Genomic DNA, 26,291 nt, shown 5'->3' on the forward strand with positions numbered 1-26,291 from the left:
CACCTAAGGGGACTCAGGGCGGCTTACAACAACCGGCAAAATTCAGTGCCAAACAGATCAATAAAAACAGCAACACATTTAAAACCATTAACAATAATCCATAAAATACATTAGTCAAGCTTAAAACATATAGTTACTTAATACATATGGAGAACTGATTGTATACAGTTTATACAATGGGAGAAAATACGGCCAAAGGGTATGAAATTTACATTACGACATTATCTTAAGGACAATGTTTACAAGATGATGTTTCATTGATATGTCACAACAGAAAAATTGGCCACAATACACAAAGAGGTTTCTGATGTCTGCAGAAAGATCCAAAAAGTGTATAATTTGATACAGAAAATATTTAATGTTAATATCAAATGGAAATTGTTCTTGCTGGGACTGATAGATGAGCAAATGTAGAAGTGCGGAGAATTCATAGGATATACAGTGTTCCCTCACTTATCGTGGGGGTTAGGTTCTAGGACCACCCTCAATAAGTGAAAATCCACAAAGTAGGGACACTATATTTATTTTAATATTTATAGATTATTATAGTAGTTATACACTATTTTAAGTATTTATCAACCAATTGTGTGTTGATAAATCGCCTCCTTCTCCTCCCATTGCCACTTGGGCTCCCTTTCTCTCCCTTCGGCTACTTCTTCCTCCCTTCCTTAGGCTGTAAATTGTAATTTTTTATGATTTATAATAGTCTTTTAGAGTTTATTGAAAAACCACGAAATAGTGAATCCATGAAAAGTGAACCGCGAAGTAGTGAGGGAACACTGTATGACCAAGACAACAAGATTACTGTATGCACAGAAGTGGAAAAAACCTGCAATATCACTAATAGATAATTACTGCAAAAATTAACAGACCTAGTTTAAATGGTCCTTGTTAAGGAGTTGTACATTTTGAGAGCCACTTTCATATCTATACCTTATATTTTATATCTCAGCCAGTTTTAAGCATGAATTTTAAACTCATGTCCTGTTTAATCCATATTTTGTGTTTTCTGAAACCAGATTGAAATGGATTTAGATAATCAATTAATCCAAGAAACTTTGAAGCTGAGAGGCCACCATCTTCTCCAGAACCTTCTCCAGAAAGGGGACATTTGAAACTGGCTGGTAGTTTGAGTAGGATTCAGCGCCAGTTTCTTTAATAAAGGTCTTACTATTGCCTCCTTGAAGCTAGCTGGCATTAGGCCTTGTGCCAAGGAGGCATTCACCAGCAACTTCACCTACTCTGCCAGTCTCCCTCTGGCTTGCTTAACTAGCCAGGAAGCCAGGAAGCAATTGGTCGCCTCCATCTCTCTCAAGATTTTGTCCATGTCTATAACATGAAAAGGAAATGTTTCTTTCTATATCAGTTATATTGTGCAGTTAATAATATATGAAAAACAGCTTTCTTAGAATAAAAACAATCCTCTTTTCATTCCAGGCTCCTTTTTTCTTAAATAAATAACTAACTAAATATAACTTTATATAAATAAATAACTAAAGACTAACAAAGAAGATACATGACAAGGAACTAGTCATAAGTACGGAATTCTGTTCAGAACAGTTGACTCCTATATCAAAGATATCCTGAACTCATGGTTTCTAAAATTATAACCAGGAAAAAAAATATGATGAGCAGAAGTTCTATTAATATGACTATTTTTGCATAGGTGTTGCTATTTTTGCATAGGTGTTACCAGTTACATCATGTTTTAGAATGTTTTTAGTAAAACGAATTCATCTTTGATAAACTCCCATCTATTAAATTAAAATAAATGAGATGCATTGAACCCTATTGATCTTCTGTCTCCCCCACCATGTTTGGCAGCCGATTTATAGAGCAAGGGACCGGTTTTGATTAGTATTATTATTATTATTACTTCACCCTAATCAGCTGGCTTACAAATCAATTCTCATCTTGACCTGCTCAACTAAACAAAATAGTGGTGATTCCATCAACACAGCAGTTTTGAGAATCAGGGTAATAAATGACTTATTTAATTAAAGAATCCTCATTTTCTTTGAAGTCTTTGCTTCTCATTCAAGACAACTATAGACAAGGTGGGAAATGGAATTACTTTCAGTTCATGCATCCCAAAGGAATGGACAAAGCAGTTAAGAGAGATTTTTTTCAACATGTTTTCACGATCTTAACTTAGATTGAGTATTCCTTATTCAAAATGCTTAGGACCAGAAGTGTTTTGGATTTTGAAATACCTGTACATAATGAGATACAGTTGGGAGCCAAGTCTAAACATGTAATTTTACAAACTATTTCAAATAATTTTATGGATGAAACAAAGTTTGTGTAGATCAAATAATCAGCCACTCATGTGAGCAATTTTGGATTTTAGAATTCCCAACCCATAAAGTCTCATTAAGGTAATTATTAAGCCACTTCTTAAGAACTTGTTAGATTCCGATTTTAACTATTGTCTAGTTGTGAAGATCCATTTTTGAGTGTCATTAGTATACAAATGGCTTTGTTTCCCTTATTATCAAATTCAGACAAAACTGTGGTAGTGTGAGACGACTATCTGGTTTTAATAACAGTGTAGGAGAGAGCTAACAAATTGGAGATGAATCCAAAAATGAGAAGTCATATTCCTAATTCCAAGGACTTTGGTTATTTCTTTACTTTGAACTCATGGGGAAGTATAAGATCTGTCCCCTGTTTTCTTCAGAAAAGTTATATGAGTTTGGCCAGTTTGACTGAAAGCCTGTTGTAATCTATGAGACATGATTTCCGGCCTTGGAGGTCGGAACTTCCTTCGGACTAAGGAATGTGTGTTTCTTATCTCTTGTTGAGCTGTGTGTGCCAAGCCAAGAGGAAAAGGGAAGAATGCCAGCTTCTAGCGATGGACTTTGCTGTTTGTAAATATCTTTGTAAATATTAAATAAGTGTTTGAACTTCAGACTGCAGATGTCTTTGAGTCTGACATTGGAGAGGGCAGAAGTTCACCAATTCATCAGGGTGCTGGTCCAGAGCTGTTGATCGATGGTTTGAAGAAACCCACCAACACGCACCCTGACCCCTGGCACTGATCTTGACAGTATGATAGGGAAGTGTCACTACGGATGAGGTGGGGTGGCAGGAAGTCATGTGTGATAGGGAAACACCGCTACGGATGAGTTGGAGCAGTGGGATTGTCCCACTGCCCTGCTGATCCACAAAGGAGGCTGGTGAATCGCCCCACGGAACCTCATCAATATGATGAGGTCCAAAAATGGTCTCTATGCCTGAAGACATGGTCATGACTGTAATGTAAATATCTGAACATGGTAAAAAATCTATTCTAAAGAAGGAGGAAAGAATGAGAATGCAGCTGAGAGGTTTTACGCTGACATTTAACACGAGCACAAAGGTGGTGTTAACAGAAACTGCCATCTGCAAAAATGAGGACATTTTAATGTTGGGAATTTTTAATTCTTATCTGGACGTCTATACCCATGAGTAGGCCCTCTTGCTTAATATCATTTTCTTCTCTCTTAATGTTTCCTACTTGGAATATCTTCACGTGGTCTGAATGCTTCTGAAATATATGCTTAAATAACAAAACCAGTTAAAATCAGCATTGTTCATCTGTAAGGAGAGATTTTCCATTTAAACAGCCACTGAACTGCTTTGTGATTCTTCAGCAAGTCCCCTCTTTATAACTTTGCTTTACTGCAGTGCCTATAAAAATATTTATGACAGGGAGATGGTGTATCACATCCACCACCTATGATAATGGCTTGCATGTATGCTGTCCTCTGATAACTTCATTTTAAACCTATTATGCCTGTGATATAGATTAATATGTTATCATGTCTTGATGACAAACATATTTTTGCTGGTTTTTTGTACATCAATGAGAAGTCTGTGGTCTATACACAATGCTCTAGTGTTATTCATAAACAAGCAGCCCAAGAAATAGCTGGAAGTCTTTAGGGAGTTTTTATCTTTTGATATAAAAAGAATCTTATATGGATTCTTTGGAGGAACGGAAGAAGCTGTACTTGCAAAAATGATGATGTATTTATGTATTTGAAGTAGAAATATATCTGAATGCAAGTATTTGAAATGTTAAAAAGCCATTCATGCCCAGAATATTGATTTGTCAGTCAACCACTTTAGATGTAAATAAATCAAACATAAATGTAAGATGTATTACAATTAAGCCCTTGGGCATCTGGGTGCAACTGCAAATGTAATTGAACTTCTGTGTAATAAACTGCTCTTCACTGTTTACTTTTGTAAAAATAAATAAATTGCAACATATATCAGTTGGTTATGTGGACCATTAATTCCAATCTTTTTTGATAATATTTCTAGACTTCCTACCATTTAGTACTTAAAATACAGGAAATACAACTCTATCTGAGATAACAGGTTCTGTCTGGCAGATCAGGGAGTGGACTCCAAAGCTGAAGGAAAGGTGATGGGACAGAGGCCAGTTGGCATTCAAACAGATTTGGTTTCTTGACTCTTTCAACCACAATAAACATTTTTACTTTGGTAGACCAACAGTTCAGATTTATGACTAAATCCAATTATTGGTTCAGGAGTTCATCCATGGAATCAACAGCTGAAGAGTGAACCAACACTTGAATAATTCCCACAGCTTCAGTGGATTTACTCTACTTAGAGCCCTTTCCACACAGGTGAATAAAATCCCACATTATCTGCTTTGAACTGGGTTATATGGCTGTGTGGAAGGGCCCTAGGTTGCAGTAACATATATTTAAACCCCACTGGAACACTGATTCCTCATTAATCAGTCCAATAGCCCTTCCACACAGCCATATAACCCAAAATATCAAGGCAGAAAATCCCACAATATCTGCTTTGAATTGGGTTATCTGAGTCCACACTGCCATATATTCCAGTTCAAAGCAGAAAATGTGGGATTTTATTCAGCTGTGTGGAAGGGGCCTGAGAGTTGAGACTGTGGCTGGATCTACACTGCCTTATATCCCAGGTTCTGATCCCAAATTATCTGCTTTGAACTGGATTATATGAGTCTAAATTGCCAGATAAACTAGGATAAACAGATTATCTGGGATTTTTTTTCATGTCAGGCATGACTTCAGAAACTGCAAGTTGCTTCTGGTGTGAGAGAATTGACCATCTGTAAGGATGTTGCCCAGGGGCACCCAGATGTTTTAATGTTTTACCACCCTTGTGGGAGGCTTCTCTCATGGAGCTGGAGCTGATAGAGGAAGTTCATCCGCACTCTCCCCAGATTGGATTCAAACCAGCAACCTTCAGGACAGCAACCCAACCTTCAAGTCATCAGTCCTGCTGGCACAAGGGTTTAGCCCACTGTGTCAGAATCTGGGATGAGATTCTAGGATATAGGGCAGTGTAGATCCACCCTTTGAAGACTCTCCTCTTGGTGTCCCCACCATCTGTGGTATGGTGGTTAAAAACTAGGGAGGGGATTTTTCCAGTGGTTATGGTCCTGTTTGTGGAACCTTTCTGCTAGAGAAGCTATACTATTGTCCTATTACAGGTTGATCTTCACTTATCCAAAATTCTTCAGACCAGAAGTGCTATGTATTTTAGGTTTTTTTCCAGATTTTGAAATATTTGTATTTACATGTATGTACAGAATTAAATATATTAGAGATAGAACCCACATATAAATACAAAATTCACTTATGTTTCATATACACCTTCTATATATAATATGAGGTCAATTGTATATGTTGTTTTTAATAATTTTGTGCATGAAACAAACATTTGTGTCCATTGAAGCACCACAAAGCACCTATGTAAACAATTTCAGGGTTTGGAGTTCTATATATTTAGGATTTCAGATATCTGGATAAGGGATGCTTAACCTGCATTTCAACACCAAATGAAGATCCTTTTTTGCTCTTCAAGGCTTTTAAAGTTCTGGGCTCACACTATTTTGATTTTGCGCTTTAAACTGCTTCACCTTCTGTTCTTTGTTTTCTGTTTCTATTCTGATTTTCATCTTGCTTTCTTTGTTACATGTCCTGCCGTGACTATACTTGATTGAAACTAATTGATTTAAAGGTGCAATATAAATATCGTACATGAATAATACTGTACAATATTGCACAATAAATCCATAACTGGTCTGCTAATCTTCATTAGAAACAACCTGAAATAAGAGCAGTTTTCACTCTATTTCTATGAAGTTGATACAAAGATAACTGCTCTGTGTAATCAGAAGTTTCTTCCATTTGTTGAGATAAAAATGTCTATCAGATTGGGTTTTTTAAGTCAATGGCATTGTTTCCAACTGTATTTTTATCTCTTACTTTAAATTCTATAACTGATCCAGGTATCATATGCCTATAACAATAATTGATTGTTATCTAGAACATGTTGCAATATTTCAGAAAATAAGAAAAATATAGTTGTCTGAACAGAGTGAGTACAACAAATTAACAGGGAAAAACAGATCTTCCTGAAGAGGGGAACACATAATAAAATCCTTCTCACCATCCTTCTCTAAATTTTTACAAAACTATCTTCAAAGTAAACAGCTTCCAAAAATCTCTAAAATGCTTTTTGAAATATTACTTTGTACAGGTCTGACCCATCTGTAAAATTTTAACACACAATGTGTCAAAATGTTTGTCTATTCCTGATATATATACATTAGGGATGTGCAAAACTTTGTATGTAACTAGTTTGTCATTTCTATTTCATAATGCTTTGAACTGGATTATCTGAGTCTATACTGCCATATAATCCAGTTCAATCTGGATTTTATACAGCTGTGTCTTCCACACAGCTTGGTCAACTCTTCTCCAAGCTAAATATAGCCAGTCCCTTAAAAGTTGGTTTCCATACATTTTACCATTTTGATCATAATTCTTTGGACATGTAACTCAAAGGGACCAAGAAGACTTTGCTTCGGTCATACATAGCAGGCAGTGTCCTGGCGACTCCAACTCCACCCCAAACCATCAGCTGAATAAAGATTTTAATTTTGGATGGATCTAGGTGAAGTATATGGCAGCCTAACTATTATTTCCCCTCTCCAAAAGTCTGGTGCCATGATAATCTTCCTCTTTACTCAACTATCTCTTTGAATTAGTGCAGGAGCTAGGTAGATACGTCATAAGATGTTGGTTGGCACCCTACACTAAGGCAAGCATTGATGTATGCAGCCAGATTGAAATGTGATGTCTGAAACCAATGTGAATACAGCAATAGCTGGACAATCATTTGTATTTCTTCCTAATAGCCCAGAATGCTTAGATTCAGTTGGTTTGCAATAGACTTCAGACAAATAAACAGCATAGTTGGACTTGTAATATACCACAAGACACAACTGCTAAAACAGCAAGATGTCAGGGAAACTGTGCTTTTCTTCCTTTATGACTTTGAAAAGACTTCAGTTTTATGCATGCGCTGTATAACACAAAAAGTGCAGTAATTATCTCAAAACATGGCAAAATGGGGAAGGGGGAGGGAGGCTAAGTAGAAACACAAAGAAAATAGCCTCAAAATGTGAGAAAGGGGGAATTATTCTGCCATGTAGTAATTATTGAGTGATGTTTAATTATTGGGACTTTGCTGAAATGAAAAGGAATAAGAGCAAGCCCATATGTGGAAACAGCAGCAATTTATTACTTTTGGCAAATGTAATTTTCTTTTGAAGAATTATGTGAAGAGAGCTAGATAACAGTTTTGTCATATAACAGGGCCAGCAAATGAGTGGCAGAGACTAGCAATAATTTTGTTGAACAATATCAGCAGGTGTAAAAAGCAAGGTTGCTTATTGGTGTACTGGAAATCTCAGGAGATGTGTTCAACTTACTTAGGGAGACTTTTTTTGGTGCTGAAACCAGAAGAATTGACTCACCTATGTGTCTTGGAATGAATTTGCTACCACAATGTAATACAGGAAAAACTAGATTCAGCTGTAGAGTAGAAATGGCCCTGGAAGCTGGTTTTTTTTTCCAGACCTTCACAGAACTAGAGTTGCGGCAGATACTGCTATTTCAGGTGGAAGCTGCATATTCATAAGTGCAGAAAGGAATATTGAAAATGTGTTTATTGTTAAAGGGGATACAGTGCTAACAAAGTTCATTTAAAGGTAGTGGGTATGATATTAATATTGAACCATTTGAGCACCAATGAGATCTTTAGTGAAAGTGAAATACCAATCAATCAATCACACATAAAATTCTAGCTGGACTGCTTGTTTCAACCACTGAGGAGGCTATACCAAACACTTTAGGGATGCCTTCAGAACCAACCATTCAGGATTTTCTAAAGGCCTGGTTTGCGGGGGGGCAGTTCTTAGGAAGATCTGAGAGAGCAATCTCCCATTCTGATCCATGCGGGAATATAAACATGGCACACTGTGGCTTCATTCAGATCCATGCTTTCAATATCACCTATCCATCTCTTAAGCTCACCTGTTTACATGCCAATCATTTTGCATTACCAAATCTGATGGTCTTACTCCTCTTACAATTTTGCTAGTGGCTGGATCATTGAGTTGATCAATTTTGAGGACTTCTGCAATATGCCCAGCCTGGGCCCTTCTGAATCTGCTTTTTGCTCAGATGGTAGAAGAACCACACAATGGCTTACACCGAAATGGGAATCCATACCCTACCTCCATGATTTGTCCATCAAGAAGGCAAGTTGAAAAGAGGCAGCTGCTTCCAACTAATTTGTGTGACATTCTTTGGGCTTCATCACACAGGCAGGAGGGAATAATGTAGAGAAGCGTGGGGGCCTGTCCTACCCTATTTTCTCTTGGCAAGCTCCATCTATGAATTTTAATGTGTTATATTTTAACTATTTTGATTGGGCTTGTCCCCATGTAAGCTGCCCTGAGTCCTTTTGGGGAGATGGAGGCAGGATAGAAAAATAAAGTTGTTGTTGTTGTTGTTGTTGTTGTTGTTATCTTTGAGGATGGCCAGACATTCCATGTCCTTTCCCCATCTTATTTCTACTTCCCGCACCCCCACTCCCCCCTGCTTTCTTGAATCAGGAATCAAGAGTTTCTTGAACACAGATTCCTATGGGCGGCCACCAGAAGTGGCCAAGCATCATGAGATGGTCTTCATGGTAGTCCCTTTTTCTAGCGTGCATGGAATAGAACGAAAACAGAGTGAAACTTCCTTGTAATGAAGTCCCATTTCTCTTTGGTTATTGTAGCCCCATAAAATTGTAACCTTAAAAAAACCCTGATCAATAACTATATCACAACAAACTACCATATTTCAAAAGGCGAACTATAACCAATTAAGATTACTTGTCGCTAGAATAACTTTTCCATGTTTTATTTTGTTTGCTTAAATGCATGCTTTTTCTCCAGTAGAGCAGAAATAATGGACATCAATATCTTAAATAGCAACAGAAATAATTCCTTCTCCAACAAAAATGACTACCTCCTTTATTCAAATACATGTCACAAACAAAGACAGACACTTTTTGATGATATAGGAACATTTGGGAAAATAAAAAGCAGGTTTTGTGCATCCCTACCGGAAACACAACTGGGCAAAAGCCACAATTTTCATGTAAATTGTTCTGAGAAAATAAACTAAAAGAAATGGAAGCCATGCAGCAGTATGCAGCACTCTTGTACATCTCCTGTTCATTTATTCTGGGCAGAAGAAAGTCTTGGAGGAATAGATGTAAAACATTGTCTGTTTAAGTATGAACACAATCTGCTCAACCATTCTGACAGTACAAGGAACAACAATGCTCTATTCAGGTACCATGGAGAACACATTTAATACCCTAGAATGTTAAACCGTTCCTACTGCTTGCCAAGATAAATTAAGAAGGGGGCGGTAGAGTTAGAAGGGAAATATATTTCATCTGAATGCCCTGAATAACTAGACATTAAATCACAGGATGTGTGATATATCAAAAAATATTGTCCCCCTGTGCATAATACTACATCAACTATACAACAAACACTTTCTTTCCACAGTTGACAATTTTGGAGGATGGATGGGGAGAAATGATTTTAGGAAGTTTACAAAAGTATTTAGGAAATTTACACTCTAAAAGAAAAAAATGTAGTGTTGCCATTCCATCTAGTGGGAGCATGGAAGTGATCTCAGATCCTGGAATGACCCTACATCATATACTATGGGGCTGACTTACAAGAAGCACTGTTTGAATATCAAGCAAAAAGTGGGTGTTAGAAATAACATCATATGAAAGCTGACTGGTACAATCTGGGGATCACAACCAGACACAGTGAAGACATCTGCCCTTGCACTTTGCTATTCTGCTGCTGAATACACTTGCCCAGTGTGGAATACATCTCATCATGTTAAAACAATGGATGTGGCTCCTAATTAGACATGCTGCATTATCACAGGATGCTTATGCCCTACACCACTGGAGAAATTATACTGTTTAGCCGGTATTGCACCACCTGACATCCATAGGGAAGTAGCAGCCTGTAATGAAAAGACCAAGGCACTGATATCTCCGGCCCATCCTCTGTTCAGATATCAACCAGCAACCCAACAACTTAAATAGGGAAATAATTTCCTAAGATCTACAGAGATACTCGCAGGAACACCTGAGCAAGCAAGAGTCCAAAAGTGGCAGGCTAAAACCCAGAACCTCAATCTGTGGCTGATACCTGATAAGAAACTCCCCCCTGGGCACACAGAAGACTGGGCAACATGGAAGGCACTGAACAGAATGTGCTCTGACACCACGAGATGCAGAGCTAATCTTAAGAAATGGGGCTACAAAGTGAAGTCCACAACATGTGAGTGTGGAGGAGAACAAACCACAGACAACTTACTACAATGCAGTCTAAGCCCTGCCACATACACAATGGAGGATCTTCTTTCAGCAACACCAGAGGCACTCCAAGTGGCAAGCTTCTGGTTAAAGGAAATTTAATATAATGCCAAGTTTTAAACTTTGTGGTTTTACTATACATTATAGCTGTATTCTCAATTCGCTTCTGACATGATAAATAAATAAATACCAGAATACTATACTATTAGTATTATATAATATATTGTACTACAGTATATCATAAGTTGTAGTATATAGAATATATTATATTACAACATTATTCATATTATGGAGCCATGGTGGCACAATGGGTTAAACCCTTGTATTATGAGAATCAAGGGGGGGAGCTTTATTTGCTTCCATTGCCAGAGGAAAAAAGTATTGTATACACAATTTTAACAGCTTATTTATTATTATTATTATTATTATTATTATTATTATTATTATTATTATTATTATTATTATACCCCACTTTATCAAATGGGATTCAAATGTGGTTTGAGATAAAAACATTGGTATCCAATTTAAAAGATACAAATATACAAACATTAAAACAGTATTTAAAATTCTGTTAAATCTATCAAACATATTCCAAGTTAAAAACCATTCCTGTTTGAATAAAAAGGTTTCATCCTGCCGCCGGAAGGACAACAGGGAGGGGGTCGTTCTGATTTCCCTAGGCAGGGAGTTCCAGAACTTAGGAAAGAGGTGGAGGATAAGGAAATTGCTGTCCTTGGTCATCATAATAAGCATTTCCTACAAAAAAAACCTATTACCATAACTGCATTTCATCCCCACCTTTGAAAATCAAAACAATGCAACCACCAATTCGCTATCTATGGGTAGTAGTAGCAGATACAGGTATTATCTATTTTGTTTCAGCTCTGTTTCTACACGGTTTCTATATACCAATGCATTACATAAAGAGTCCTTTCCCTGAGTTCCTTTCCCAAAGACTGTGACCCCAGCAAAACATGGCTTTTATAAAATCTCACTGCTCTATGAACTGCTAAACTGTGAGTGGATGGATCTGACATATATACTTTGCATCTATTAACAAGTCTGTCACCCTTGTGAGGACACTGTGTCCAAATTATTAGCCCAGTTAACTGTCTCGTTCTAATTGCTCGCTTTCGGTAGACGGAATAGTCATTAGTAGGCAAAACTCAAATATCACTAAAAAAGGACTCTTTATTTGCAGCAATGCTATTAAGCTGAATCACAAATTTCTGGGCAGCAACAATTGCAAGAGAGATAACTGTTCCATCTGGTTTGTATTTCACCAGCATTGTTATAACCTTTAGTTGTGACTACGAAGCATGATCACAATATACATAACTATTTGTGAGTCGTGGAAAATTTAAAAATTTCTTGATGAGTCCTGGTGAACACTCTGCTGTCTGACTCTCAAAGAGTTAACCGCCCAGTTCCCCATCTCTGCTTCTGCTGCATAAACACTGCACATTATTTTTACTGAGTGTGCTTCATCTTTTCTGGTCTCCACAGTCTTGGGCTGTCAATCAGCCGTCAGCCCTCAACACATCAGCAAAATGCACACCGCCACACTGTCAAGCGCAGCAGCTGATGAGACTCTGCTAAGGACTGCCAATCAAACCAGCTTCTTTTATCTGCTCTGGAAATATTTTGTCTCTGAGAAACAAAGAACCTGGCCAACAAAGAATCAGAGTCTAATATTTACTCTTGTACAATGATTAGGAGGCTCTTAGCTGGAAAGCAATGTGGGTTTTTTTTTTCAGGAACTATGAAACGGATCTAATTTTTTTCTTAAGACAAATGCAAATTCCTTTTCTTCACCTCATCCCTCCCACTTTAATGTTGATTGTTATATATTTATTTATGCTAAGTATTTCTGTATTGCCCACAAAGGCTCCTGAGGAGATGGAGAAACCAATTTAAACAAACCAATTTAAACAACAACAACACTAATAATAGTTTTATTTATATCCTGACACCGTCTCCCAAACAGGAATTGGGGCAGCTTACTAGTGCAGTAAAGTATACAGAATACTGTAAAATACTAAATCAGTAACAATATCAATTAACATAAAACAAAGTATTTATATTCCACCCTTCTCACCCCAAAGGGGACTCAGGGCAGATCACAATGTACATAAATGGCAAACATTCAATGCCATTAGACATACAGACAGAGACAGAGACACAGAGGCAATTTAACATTTTCCAGTTTCTGGCTTCATAAGGGTATGCTCAATTCCGGCCACAGGGGGAGCTGCTGCTTCATCATCCACTGTGACACCGAGTTCTTGATGGATTACTTCCTCATTCCTTTCCGCACGCTGATGGACGATATTTATGGTGTTGTAAATTAGTTAAATTAGTCTCCGCATATAAGCCGTACCTAAATTTAATACTTGATAGATGCAACTATCTTTCAGGTTGCTTAGGTCAACAACAAGCTGGGCTATTTTAATTGTCGGGCACTCAATTCAATCCCGTGCTGGTTTTGAACTCATGACCTCTCAGTCAGTAGTGATTTCTTGCAGCTGGCTACTAACTGCATATAAAAACTACTAATTTAAACAAAATACTCAATGAAATGCAGTGATACCTGCTGATAAAAATGAGTGTATCAATTTCAGTCTCATTAAGATGCCTGAATCAAATTAATCCACCTGGTCCTCATATTTATTCATATAAAGTCAGCCCTCTACATTTACAGGTTTCACTTCTGCAGATTTGTGGAGTTCATTAATATGTTCTCTCTAGGAGTCTCTACTTCCTCCTGGTGGAAATTGAGCATAAAGTTGCACTGGAAGAACTAGAGATCCCTAGAGAGGATTATTCTCTCTAAGAATTTACGTATATTCCCATCATAGGAATATTTAAAGTTTTTAAAAAGTGCAAGGACCCAGGACTGTTTACGGACAATGGCTATGTCTTTGTGTGATATATGATGTTATTTTATGTGCTGTGTTCAATAATGTTTAATGTTTTATTAAGGGAGGGTGAACTTTGATGTTTTATACTTTTTTTATCGAGGGCATTGAATTGTTGCCAACACTGTGAACCGCCCTGAGTCCCCTTTGGGGCTGAGAAGGACGGTATATAAATACCATAAATAAATAAATAAATAAATAAATAAATAAATAAATAAATAAATATGTCATCCAGCACAATTCTATAGTCCTCTAGCATAATAGTGCGACCAACAAATGTGGAAGCCTGGCTGTATTATCAAAACATGCCTCCATACTAGCTGGGTTTCACGAAGAGTCGGAGACGACTAAACGACTGAGCACGACTGGTCACGAAGAGTCAGAGACGACTAAACGACTGAGCAACATCATTTCTACCCAGCCCTTCTCACCCCTCAGGGGACTCAGGGCAGCTTACAACATGAACATATACATCAAAACAATTTATATCACGTTTAAAAATCCATTTAAATCAAAAATTACATTAAAATTGAGAGCTTACATTAAAAAACCTACATAGTTATATATATATATATATATATATATATATATACACACACACACACACACACACACACACACATACACACACACACACACACACACACACACATATACATACACATTCAGGCGCATTTCAAGTCCAAGAGGGGGCAATCAGCGAGTCATATAATTATCATATCTCATTTCTACTGCTACTCTTGTTGGCCTGGTCTCATAACCTCGTTTTCGTTCTTTTTCGGAAAGATAGGAGGAAGGGAGCCTGTATAATTTCATTTGGGAGGGCATTCCATAGATGGGGGGGCACCACTGAAAAGGCCCTGTCCCTCGTCCCCGCCAGCCGCACCTGTGAGGCTGGCGGGACTGAGAGCAGGGCCTCCCTGGAAGATCTTAGATTCCGTGATGGGTCATAGCGGGAGACACATTTGGACAGGTAAGCTGGGCCGGAACCGTTTAGTGCTTTATAGGCTAAAGCCAGCACTTTGAATTGTGCTCGGTAGCTGATTGGCAGCCAGTGGAGCTGACGTAACAGAGGAGTGGTACGCTCTCTGTACGTTTCTCCAGTTATCAACCTGGCTGCCTCCCGTTGGACTAATCGAAGCTTCCAAACTGTCTTCAAAGGCAGCCCCACATAGAGTGCGTTACAGTAATCTAGACGGGATGTAACAAGAGCGTGGACCACCGTGGCCAAGTCAGGCTTCCCAAGGTACGGGCACAGCTGGCGCACAAATTTTAATTGTGCAAAGGCTCCCCTAGCCACCACTGAGACCTGGGGTTCCAGGCTCAATGATGAGTCTAGGATCACCCCCAGACTGCGCGCCTGTGCCTTCAAGGGGAGTGTGACCCCATCCAACACAGGCTGTAATCCAATACCCTGTTTGGCCTTCCAACTGACCACAAGGACCTCTGTCTTGTCTGGATTCAATTTCAATTTGTTGGCCCTCATCCAGTCCAACAAAGAGGCCAGACACCGGTTCAGGACCTGAACAGCCTCCTTAGTGACAGGTGGAAAGGAGTGACAGAGCTGGACATCATCTGCGTACAGATAACACCACACTCTGAAACTCCTGATGATCTCTCCCAGTGGCTTCATGTAGATGTTAAATAACAAGGGGGACAATACCGACCCCTGCGGGACCCCACAAGTCAATGGTTGCGGGGCCGAGCAGGTGTCCCCCAATGACATCATCTGGGACCGACCCTCCAAGAATGAGTGGAGCCACTGCAAAACAGTACGTCCAAGACCCATTCCTGCGAGGCATCCCAGAAGGATACCGTGGTCAACGTTATCGAAGGCCGCTATGAGGTCCAGCAGAACCAGTAGGGACACACTCCCCCTGTCCAACTCCTGGCGAAGATCATCCACTAAGGCGACCAAGACTGTCTCGGTACCATGCCCCAGCCTGAAGCCAGACTGCGCCGGATCTAGAAAATCAGTATCATCCAAGAATCTCTGGAGTTGCGAGGCAACCACACGTTCCATGACCTTGCCCAAATAGGGGAGATTGGAAATGGGCCGAAAGTTTCCTAATTGAGTGAGGTCTAGTGATGGCTTTTTCAACAGTGGTTTGATCACAGCTGTCTTTAGGCTCGCTGGAATTTTGCCCTCCCGAAGGGAGGCATTCACCACCACCTTCACTTGGCCAAACCCCCTCTGGCTTCTCTCACCAGCCAGTATGGGCAGGGGTCTAGGATGCATGTGGTTGGTCTCACTACCCAAAAGATTTTGTCCACATCCTCAAGCTCAACCAATTGAAATGAATCCATCAAAACTGGACAAGCAGGTGTTCTTGCTACATCCTCAGAGACTGCCGTTAATATGGCATCCAGGTCAGAGCGGATCAAAGCGATTTTGTTTGCAAAGAACTGAGCAAATGCTTCACAGCGGGCTGCCAAGTTGTCAGGGATCCCATCTTGGGGGACAGGATATAACAAACCTCTGACAACTTGAAACAGCTCCACCGGACGGTTCTTTGCAGACGCAATATTAGCTGCAAGGAAAACATTCTTTGTAGCATCTATTGCCGCGGCATATGCCCTAAGATAGGAACACAGCAGTGTTCGGTTTGGCTCACTTGGCTCCGAACGCCACATGCCCTCTAGTACCCTCTTCTTTCGCTTCATCGCTGCCAGCTCCTCAGTGAACCAAGGAGATGGTTTAACTCGGTTAAGAGGGGACGTTCCGGAGCAATTGTGTCTATTGCCCTAGTCATCTCCCCATTCCAGAGAGAGACCAGAGCATTGACAGGATCACCTACCGAGGAGGCGGGAAACTCCCCAAGAGCCATCAGGAATCCTTTAGGATCCATAAGCCTCCTGGGGGGGGCATTTTAATAGGTCCTCCACCCCTGCAGAGGTTAGGGTGTGCAGTGAGACTAAACCTGATCAGGTGGTGATCGGCCTATGGCAATGGAGTGATGGTCAACTCCCCCACACCGCCACCTTCCTCCCATCCCTGGCAGAAAACCAGGACCAGTGTGTGTCCAGCTCTGTGGGTAGGGCCTGTTACTAATTGGGACAGCCCCATGGTTGCCATGGAAGCCATGAAGTCCTGAGCCGCCCCAGAGAGAGTGGTCTCGGCATGGACATTGAAGTCCCCCAGCACAATGAGCCGTTGGGACTCCAGTGCCAGGCCCAAGAACAGCCTGGCTAGCTCAGGTAGGGAGACTGTAGTGCAGCGGGGTGGACGGTACACTAACAATCCCTAATCTGTCCCGGTCTCCTATCCTCAAGTGAACACATTCGAACATGGTAGACTGCAGGATGGGGCACCTGGTCAGGGGGATGGAATCCTTATAGATCACTGCAACCCCACCTTCTCTCCATCCAGATCTCGGTTGCTGCTGTACAGAGTATCCTGGCGGGCAGAACTGGGTAAAATTAACCCCTCTCAACTCGTCCAGCCAGGTCTCCGTAATACATGCCAGGTCTGCCTGTTCATCCAAGATAAGATCTTGGATGAAAGATGTCTTCCCATTCACAGACCTGGCATTAAACAGCACCACCTTCAATCTGGAGGGGCCGCCATCCTGGTTACCCAGATTAGCTATGTCAAGAGACCGTTTTAGAGCTACTAATGTTCTTCCACATAGCAGATATAGTCAGGCAACAATAATTTTGATGTATACATGCCTATCTACGTTAGTCAATCAACCAGTTAATTCTGAAATTGAGTACATATTATTATTAGTGACTTAAAACATATATAGACTATTTCTACATGTTATCCACTATTTTCAGTCTAAACTTTCTACCCATTTTTAAAAAATTAAATATAAGAGTTCATCATAACATTCAAACAACAACGCATAACATATTACACATAACAGACCATACACCCCCCCAAAACCCCATCCCACACAAAATAAAACCTCTTCCACACACTCGTGCATCCTTCACCATGACTTCCAATGCTGAAGCATTCTAAAGCCTTTAAGCAAATTTATCTATCCTTGTTCATAGTAATCCTAAATTCCTAATTGAGCTCCTCCATGTTACTGACTCTCTATTCAGATATGTCATGGCCAACTTGTATTTTTCTAAAAAGCCCTCATGACATTTGTTCCTCCTATTATTGGTTAGTTTAGCCATTAGCATATATTCCTGCATTCATTCCCTCCAATCATTTTTAGTTAAACTTTTTTTCCCTTTCCAGTCTTTGGCTATGGTCAATCTTACTGCTGCAAAGCTATATTGGTATATTTTTTGGTCCTTTTGATTATTGTTTTCTCTATGTAAACCTAATAGACACAATCCTTGGCTTTTTAAAATCTTATTATGTAGCATTTTGTTTGTCTCCTTAATTATCTTATCCCAAAATGCCTGTACAGGTCCACCACATATGGAAGACAAAACCCAACAAGGTATTTGCTGGAGGTGTAGGAAACAGAAAGGGGCTTGCTCTCTCCAAGAGTCCTAGTATTAGTAGGAATTAGGTCTCTTCCACACTGCCATATAAAATCCAGGTTATCTACTTTGAACTGGAATATATGGCAGTGTAGACTCATAAATTCAAAGCAGATAATGTGGATTATCTGCTTTCATAATCTGGATTATATGACAGTGTAGAAGGGGCCTTAGAAATAGGGGAAATATTTGTCAAATGGTTCTGTAAATGACCCCAGTGATGAACAGGATGAGCCTGTGATGGATCCAATCAGAATGTAACAACAGTAAATAGTGTCTTATTGTGGGATTTGTAAAGTTTCAACAGGAAAGTTATTTATCTCTCTTTAAGGTACAGTACCTTTCAAAAAATGCTGAATAACCAAGACATATATTCAGTTCTTGTTCCTGCTACAGTAGAGCCCTTGATTATTATTATTATTGCATGAGTTTGTTATTGTTGCATGAGTTTTCATGGATAAAAAGGTACAGGTTTCCCCTGACGTTAAGTCCAGTCATGTCTGACTCTGGGGGTTGGTGCTCATCTCCATTTCTAGCCAAAGAGCCGGCGTTGTCCGTAGACACCTCCAAGGTCATGTGGCCGGCATGACTGCATGGAGCGCCGTTACCTTCCCGCCGGAGCGGTACCTATTGATCTACTCACGTTTGCATGTTTTCGAACTGCTAGGTTGGCAGGAGCTGGAGCTAACAGCGGGCGCTCAAGCCGCTCCCAGGATTTGAACCTGGGACCTTTCAGTCTGCAAGTTCAGCAGCTCAGCACTTTAACACCCCATGCAGTATGGATGCTAGAAGATACTGGTATGGCTAATACTTTGAAAACTTCCACACATTTCTATTGATTTGGTGGGTTTACTCTAATGGAGAGAGCCCACATAATCAGTGGTTTGAGTGTTGGACTTGGATGAAGCAAAATGGAGTGGATGAAGGATTGTGGAAAATCCAACCCCAAATAGGGAAAGAAGTCGGTCCAGGAATACCTGGCTGCTCTAAATGAATTCAATTCTCCAGGGCCGGATCAACTACACCCAAGAGTATTGAAGGAACTAGCAGAAGGAACCACCAGCAATCATTTTTGAGAGTTCTTGGAGAACGGGAGAATTCCCAGCAGATTGGAGGAGGGCGAATGTGGTCCCTATCTCCAAGAAGGGAAAAAAGCACGACCCAAACAATTACCATCCGGTTAGCCTCACGTCAAGACCAGGCAAAATTCTGGAAAAGATAATTAAGAAAGTGGTCTGCAAACACTTAGAAACAAATGCAGTCATTAATAATAGTCAACACGGATTTACCAAAAACAAATCATGCCAGACTAATCTGATCTCTTTTTTTGATAAAGTTACAAGCTGGGTAGATGCAGGGAATGCCATGGATGTAGCATATCTGGATTTCAGTAAGGCCTTTGACAAGGTCCCCCAAGACCTTCTGGCAAACAAGTTAGTCAAATGTGGGCTAGGCAAAACTACGGTTAGGTGGATGTGTAATTGGCTAAGCGAACGAACCCAAAGGGTGCTCAGCAATGCATCGTCTTCATCTTGGAAAGAAGTCATGAGTGGAGTGCTGCAGGGTTCCGTCCTGGGCCCGGTTCTGTTCAACATCTTTATTAACGACTTAGACGAAGGGTTAGAAGGCACGATCATCAAGTTTGCAGATGACACCAAACTGGGAGGGATAGCTAACACTCCAGAAGACAGGAGCAGAATTCAAAATGATATTAACAGACTAGAGAGATGGGCCGAAACTAACAAAATGAAGTTCAACAGGGACAAATGCAAGATACTTCACTTCTGCAGAAAAAATGGAATGCAAAGATACAGAATGGGGGACGCCTGGCTCAACAGCAGTATGTGTGAAAAAGATCTTGGAGTCCTTGTGGACAACAAGTTCAACATGAGCCTACAATGTGATGCGGCAGCGAAAAAAGCCAATGGGATTCTGGCCTGCATAGAGTATAGCGTCTAGATCCAGAGAAGTCATGCTCCCCCTCTATTCTGCCTTGGTCAGACCACACCTGGAATACTGTGTCCAATTCTGGGTACCACAGTTGAAGGGAGATGTTGACAAGCTGGAAAGCGTCCAGAGGAGGGCAACTAAAATGATCAAGGGTCTGGAGAACAAACCCTATGAGGAGCGGCTTAAAGAGCTGGGTATGTTTAGCCTGCAGAAGAGAAGGCTGAGAGGAGATATGATAGCCATATACAAATATGTGAGGGGAAGTCATAGGGAGGAGGGAGCAAGCTTGTTTTCTGCTGCCCTGCAGATTAGGACGCAAACAATTGCTTCAAACTACAGGAAAGGAGATTCCACCTGAACATCAAGAAGAACTTCCTCACTGTGGAACTCTCTGCCCTGGACTGCGGTGAAGGCTCCTTCTTTGGAGACTTTTAAGCAGAGGCTGGATGGCCATCTGTCAGGGGTGCTTTGAATGAGATTTTCCTGCTTCTTGCAGGGGGCTGGACTGGATGGCCCAGTAGGTCTCTTCCAACTCTATGATTCTATGACTCCAGGAGACCAGGGTTTGGACCCCATTCTGCCATGGAAACCAATGGAGAACTTTAGGCAGTTCACACTCTCTCAGCCTCAGAGGAGGACAAAGGCAAACCTCTTCAGAATAACCCTGAATTCTGAATAACCCAGGGTTCATACTAGCGTCACTATAAATTGGAACAACTTGATGGTGCATTGGAACCAGAACAAGCCCTAACTGGATTAATTTTATACACTTTAAAAATTGGGGGGGGGGGGGGAATAAGTCATAGGTGCGGAATTTTGTCATCATTATTTTTATTCACTAATAGATGTCTGAACAAATCTCTTAGTTCACATCAGAAACAGAGATGCAAAGCAAATATTTTTCAATGCATGTAGAACAATCCTTCCTTTCTCTACCCCATCCCACACTGGCCCACCACTGTGCTTTGAGTTTAAAAGCTTTGAAGATCCTTGTATTTTCCGTAGTATCTGATAGTCACTGTATCAACCACGGCCATTTAATTCGTATTATCCGTTATCTCTGGGTGTTTATTTGACAAGTGCTGCCTCTTTGTGGAGGAGCCAAAGGAAAAACTACTCTGAACACCATTTAAGGGATTATTGTTGACAGAATTACTATTTCTTGCTTTTCAAAGCAAGTGATAACTCTGTACAGACCTTCAAATTACAGCCTCTAGCAAAACTGGTAACAGCTGATCTGTCCCAATTAGGTTGAGTCAACTTGTCAGATATCAAATTTGCTAGTTGTATCACCCATCTAAGGAGCACAGATACATCAGTAAAAAGCAATTAATGTCCAGTTGGATTGTGCAAGGCTGTGTTTTTGTGCAAAACAGGGCTATATATGAAAGAGTCTGTCAAAGAGGAAAAATATTCCTGCTGTCACAGCTAATTTCTTGTGGCTGCATCACCTTCTAACTATAGAAAGTTCAACACAGAGTGAGTCTGTAAACCTGAACCCCAATGAAAGATAAAATAACTACAAGTTCCCTCAAGAGCTGCTGATCAGAGAATACATTTGTGAATGTATTCTCCTTGAATTTGATTTGTGAATCTTTTTTATTCCATTTATCAGGGTGACTCAATTCAGACATGATTGAGATGTTGGTAGGGGATGTTCCTCTTGACCAGAATCTAGAAGAAATTATAATATTTGAACGGGTCGCATCCTTCTTAAAAGATCAGATCTGCATTTTCTTTGTGTACTTAACTAGCAACTGATTCAAACATCTACTATATTTTTCTTCAGAAATGAAGGATTCTGCTTAGTACAAGCTCAATGTGAGTTCATTACAATGAGGAAACTTCAGGTTTCCTGAACATGTGATCCAAGTGATCCAGAACAAAGAAATTCTATTACTACTCAGTGTTGTGTGACATTGAATTCAAGAGCTTTCCAAGGACCTAAGATCCTCCGGGGAGGCCCTCCTCTCACTCCCACCTCTGTCTCAAGTGCGGTTGGTGGGGACAAGAGAAAGGGCCTTCTCGGTAGTGGCTCCCCGACTTTGGAACTTGCTCCCCAAGGAGATTAGACTGGCTCCTTCACTGTCCATCTTCAGTCGGAATTTAAAAACATGGATGTTCCGGTGTGCTTTTGAGTGAAGTCACCACCAGCCATGTATCCAGCCATGTACAGTAGAGTCTCACTTATCCAAGCTAAACGGGCCGGCAGAAGCTTGGATAAGCGAATATCTTGGATAATAAGGAGAGATTAAGGAAAAGCCTATTAAACATCAAATTAGGTTATGATTTTACAAATTAAGCACCAAAACATCATGTTATACAACAAATTTGACAGAAAAAGTAGTTCAATACGCAGTCATGTTATGTTGTAATTACTGTATTTACGTATTTAGCACCAAAATATCACGATATATTGAAAACATTTACTACCAAAATGGCTTGGATTATCCAGAAGCTTGGATAAGCGAGGCTTGGATAAGTGAGACTCTACTGAACTTATTTACAACCTTGTTCTGCACTTTATCACTGCCCCATCTTATAGGTTTTTAATGTTTTAATGTGACCGGTTCTGTGTCCTCCTTGTTTGTCCCTACCTTTTTCATGGACCTTATTCAGAGTTTTTGCACTAATCACTCTCTATACGCAGCAATTGATGTCTTGGTTTTTAAATTTCATTATGTTATGTCGTTTTATAACTTTGTTATTATATTTTGTTTTAAATTCATGCATTGTATGTTAATTTATGTTGTGGTTGGTTGTTTTCTCATGTAAGCCTCTACGAGTCCCTTCGGGGAGATGGAGGCGGGGTACAAGAATAAAGTTGTTATATTATGACACAGCAAACAAGATAGATATGCTGGATTTTGTATCACAAAATCACAAATCGAACACTTCCCAAGTGTCTAGGACTGTGTGATGTATTTTCGGATGATGCATGCAGATCCCAGTAGGGTGGCCTTTTGCAGTTGGCAGATCGTAATTTTGTCAATGTCTATTGTTTCCAAATGCCGGCTGAAATCTTTTGGCACAGCACCCAGTGTACCCATCATAACCAGGACCACCTGTACTGGTTTCTGCCAGAATCTTTGAAGTTCAGTCTTGAGGTCCTGATAGCGGCTGAGATTTTCCTGTTGTTTTTCGTCAATGCGACTGTCACCTGGGATGGCAACATCAATGATCCAAAACTTTTTCCTTTCCACAACTGTGATGGCTGGTGTGTTGTGTTCCAGAACTTTGTCAGTCTGGATTCGTAAGTCTCACAGTATCTTTGCGTGCTCATTCTCCAATACTTTTGCAGGTTTGTGATCCCACCAGTTCTTTACTGCAGGAAGGTGGTACATGAGGCATAAGTTCCAATGAATCATTTGGGCCATAGTTGTGTCTCTGTTTGTAGTCTGTCTGTGTGATTTTCTTACAGCAGCTGGGGATATGATCAATGGTTTCACCAGCTTCCTTGCACAGTCTGAATTTTGGGTCATCAGCTGATTTTTCGATGGCCTTAATTGCATTTGTTCTGATGGCTTGCTCCTGGGCTGCAAGGATCAGGCCTTCTGTCTCCTTCTTCAGGGTCCCATTTGTGAGCCGTAGCCAGGTCTTGTTGTTGTTGTTGTTGTTGTTGTTGTTGTTGTTGTTGTTGTTGTTGTTGTTGTTATTATTATTATTATTATTATTATTATTATTATTATTATTATTATATACAGCCCTAGAATTCCAGATGAGAGGTCCCTTTAGTAGCACAGGATGAACTTTCTATTAACCATAGCAGCTGGTGTCTTCCTTTGATATCTCTTTCAAAAATCTGGAGTGCATCCATTGCTGTTCTTCCATGCCATCAGCTACTGGTGAGTTGAGAGCAATGACAGAAATGCTCGTCTAGGTACTGCCCTTACTTTAAGTAGCAATGTATATAATTAGAATCAGTGTGATGAAGCAGTTAAAAAAATCCATTATTATAGGCTGCATAAATAGTAGTATAGTGATTAGACTGAGGGAAGTAATAATACCCCTCTAATCTGCTTTAATCAGATGTCACCTGGAATAATGTGGCCTGTTCTGGTCACCACAATTCAAGAAGAATATTGATAAACTAGAACATGTACAAAGGGAGGATGACTGAAATGGTAATAAGTTTGGAAGCTAAGCCCTATTAATAGCAGTTTAGGGAGCGGGTATGTTTAGTCTGGAGAAGAGAAAGCTAAGAGGTGACATAATAACAACATCATTTTGGCCCAATGCTACTGGCCCTGTTGTAATGGCCACACAGTGTTTTACTGTTTTAAATGGGGTATGATATTGGTTTTTAAGTGTGTTTTTACAATCGTTTGTTTTACTATATTTTGTATTATATGTGGCATTAATCTTGCCATTATGTAAGACCGCTCTGGGTCCCCCTGGGGGAGAAGAGCGGTATATAGGCTTGAGCAAATTTTTCGTTAGTTCGTTAAATTCGTTTAAAATTCGTTTCATAATTACTTTTGAATTGATATTGAACCATCTGCTCACTGCCTTACAAATATTACGAATTTGAATAATAAAAGTACCTTTTTTTCGTTTGTTTCTGATGTCTTCGGATGTAGCTGTAGCCCCTCTGAGAGGAGAAGCCATGTTGGCATGCCTCTCAGCCAATCAGAGCGGAAGAGGGAGGGAGGGAGAGGCATGGCCATCGATCTGCTAGCATTTTAAAAATGCCATTGAGAAGCCCCCCCCCCCCCGCGGGGACCACACCGGCTCAGTAGAAGCCTTCCGTGAAGCAGGGAGGGAGCGAAGAGAAGAGAGAAGAGACATGCCTGCCTGCGCTTGGCCTTCTCCTCGCCCTGCCTCGCCCTGGAGCCGCCGTTTGGTTTTGCTTCTTCAGCCAGGCTTAAAGGGGAATACCAAAATCAGGCTTGCCTTCCTAAACGGAATCCTTAGAGCCAGAGGATATCCCTTTAAGAGATATCTCCACTGAGGAGATCTCCCGGAAAGGATTCTGGCACCAGCTCAATTGCAACAGATTCAGTGCCATGTCATGTGAGCTGTAGTTTTACAAAGTCCCTAGCCTTCCCTGCAGAAGAGAGCCAGTACCATGCCAAACTACAACTCCCAGTTTTCTGTCAAATTGTTTTGGATTTCAACTCCTACAATTCCTAACTCCAGACATGGGCAAAGTTTGCCCTTGCCTGGTATAGAAGCATTCTATTCTTCTCCAGACATGCCAACAGTATTAAGTGATAAAATCTTGGGCATTTTTTCCTTTAATGCTAAAAGTTCATAGGTTGTTCAGCAACAGCCTACTGGCTGGGTTGCTATGAGTTTTCCGGGCTCTATGGCCATGTGCCAGAAGCATTCTCTCCTGACGTTTCACCCACATCTGTGGCAGACATACTCAGAGGTTTTGACGTCTGTGCGAAGCTAGGCAAGTGGGGTTTATATCTGTGGAAGGTCCAGGGTGGGAGAAAGAACTCTTGTCTGTGGGAGGCAAGTGTGAATGTTGCAATTGGTCACCTTGATTAGCATTGAATAGCCTTGCAGCTTCAAAGCCTGGCTGCTTCCTACCTGGGGGAATCCTTTGTTGGGAGGTATTAGCTGGCCCTGATTGTTTCCTGTCTGGAATTCCCATTTTCTGGGTGTTGTTCTTTTACTGTCCTGATTTTAGCTTTTCTGTAGCTAAAAATGCATATAAAATTGATTCTATAGGGAGGATAAATGATTGGATTTCAACTCCTACAGCTTAGCTTTCTCTGCCAATAATGGTACCATACCAAACTAAAGCTCCCAAGATTCTGTAGCAGTGAGCCATCTTGGATATTGTAAGGGATTTATTATTATTATTATTATTATTATTATTATTATTATTATTATTATTATTAGACCTTGCTCCCAGGAAGGTGCCTTCGCTGTGGCTCCCAACTTATCTATCTACCTTTCCACATATTCTCCACATTGTGAGTATGTGTATGTATATTATATATACATGAGCCCCGATGGTGAAGTGTGTTAAAGCACTGAGCTGCTGAACTTGCAGACCGAAAGGTCCCAGGTTCAAATCCCGGGAGCAGAGTGAGTGCCCGCTGTTAGCTCCAGCTTCTGCCAATCTAGCAGCTTGAAAACATGCCAATGTGAGTAGATCAATAGGTACCGCTCTGGCAGGAAGGTAATGGCACTCCATGTAGTCATGCCGGCCACATGACCTTGGAGGTGTCTATGGACAACACTGGCTCTTGGGCTTAGAAATGGAGATGA

General features: G+C 40.4%; 1 protein-coding gene across 8 annotated transcripts in view; it reads right to left on the reverse strand.

Annotated features, from left to right (window-relative positions):
* Positions 1 to 26,291, reverse strand: part of ldb2 (LIM domain binding 2) — a 344,653-nt gene that overhangs the window by 181,414 nt on the left and 136,948 nt on the right. The gene's annotated exons all lie outside the window — the stretch shown is intronic.

This window comes from Anolis carolinensis, chromosome 5 (assembly GCF_035594765.1).
Source record: "Anolis carolinensis isolate JA03-04 chromosome 5, rAnoCar3.1.pri, whole genome shotgun sequence".
NCBI lineage: Eukaryota > Metazoa > Chordata > Lepidosauria > Squamata > Dactyloidae > Anolis > Anolis carolinensis.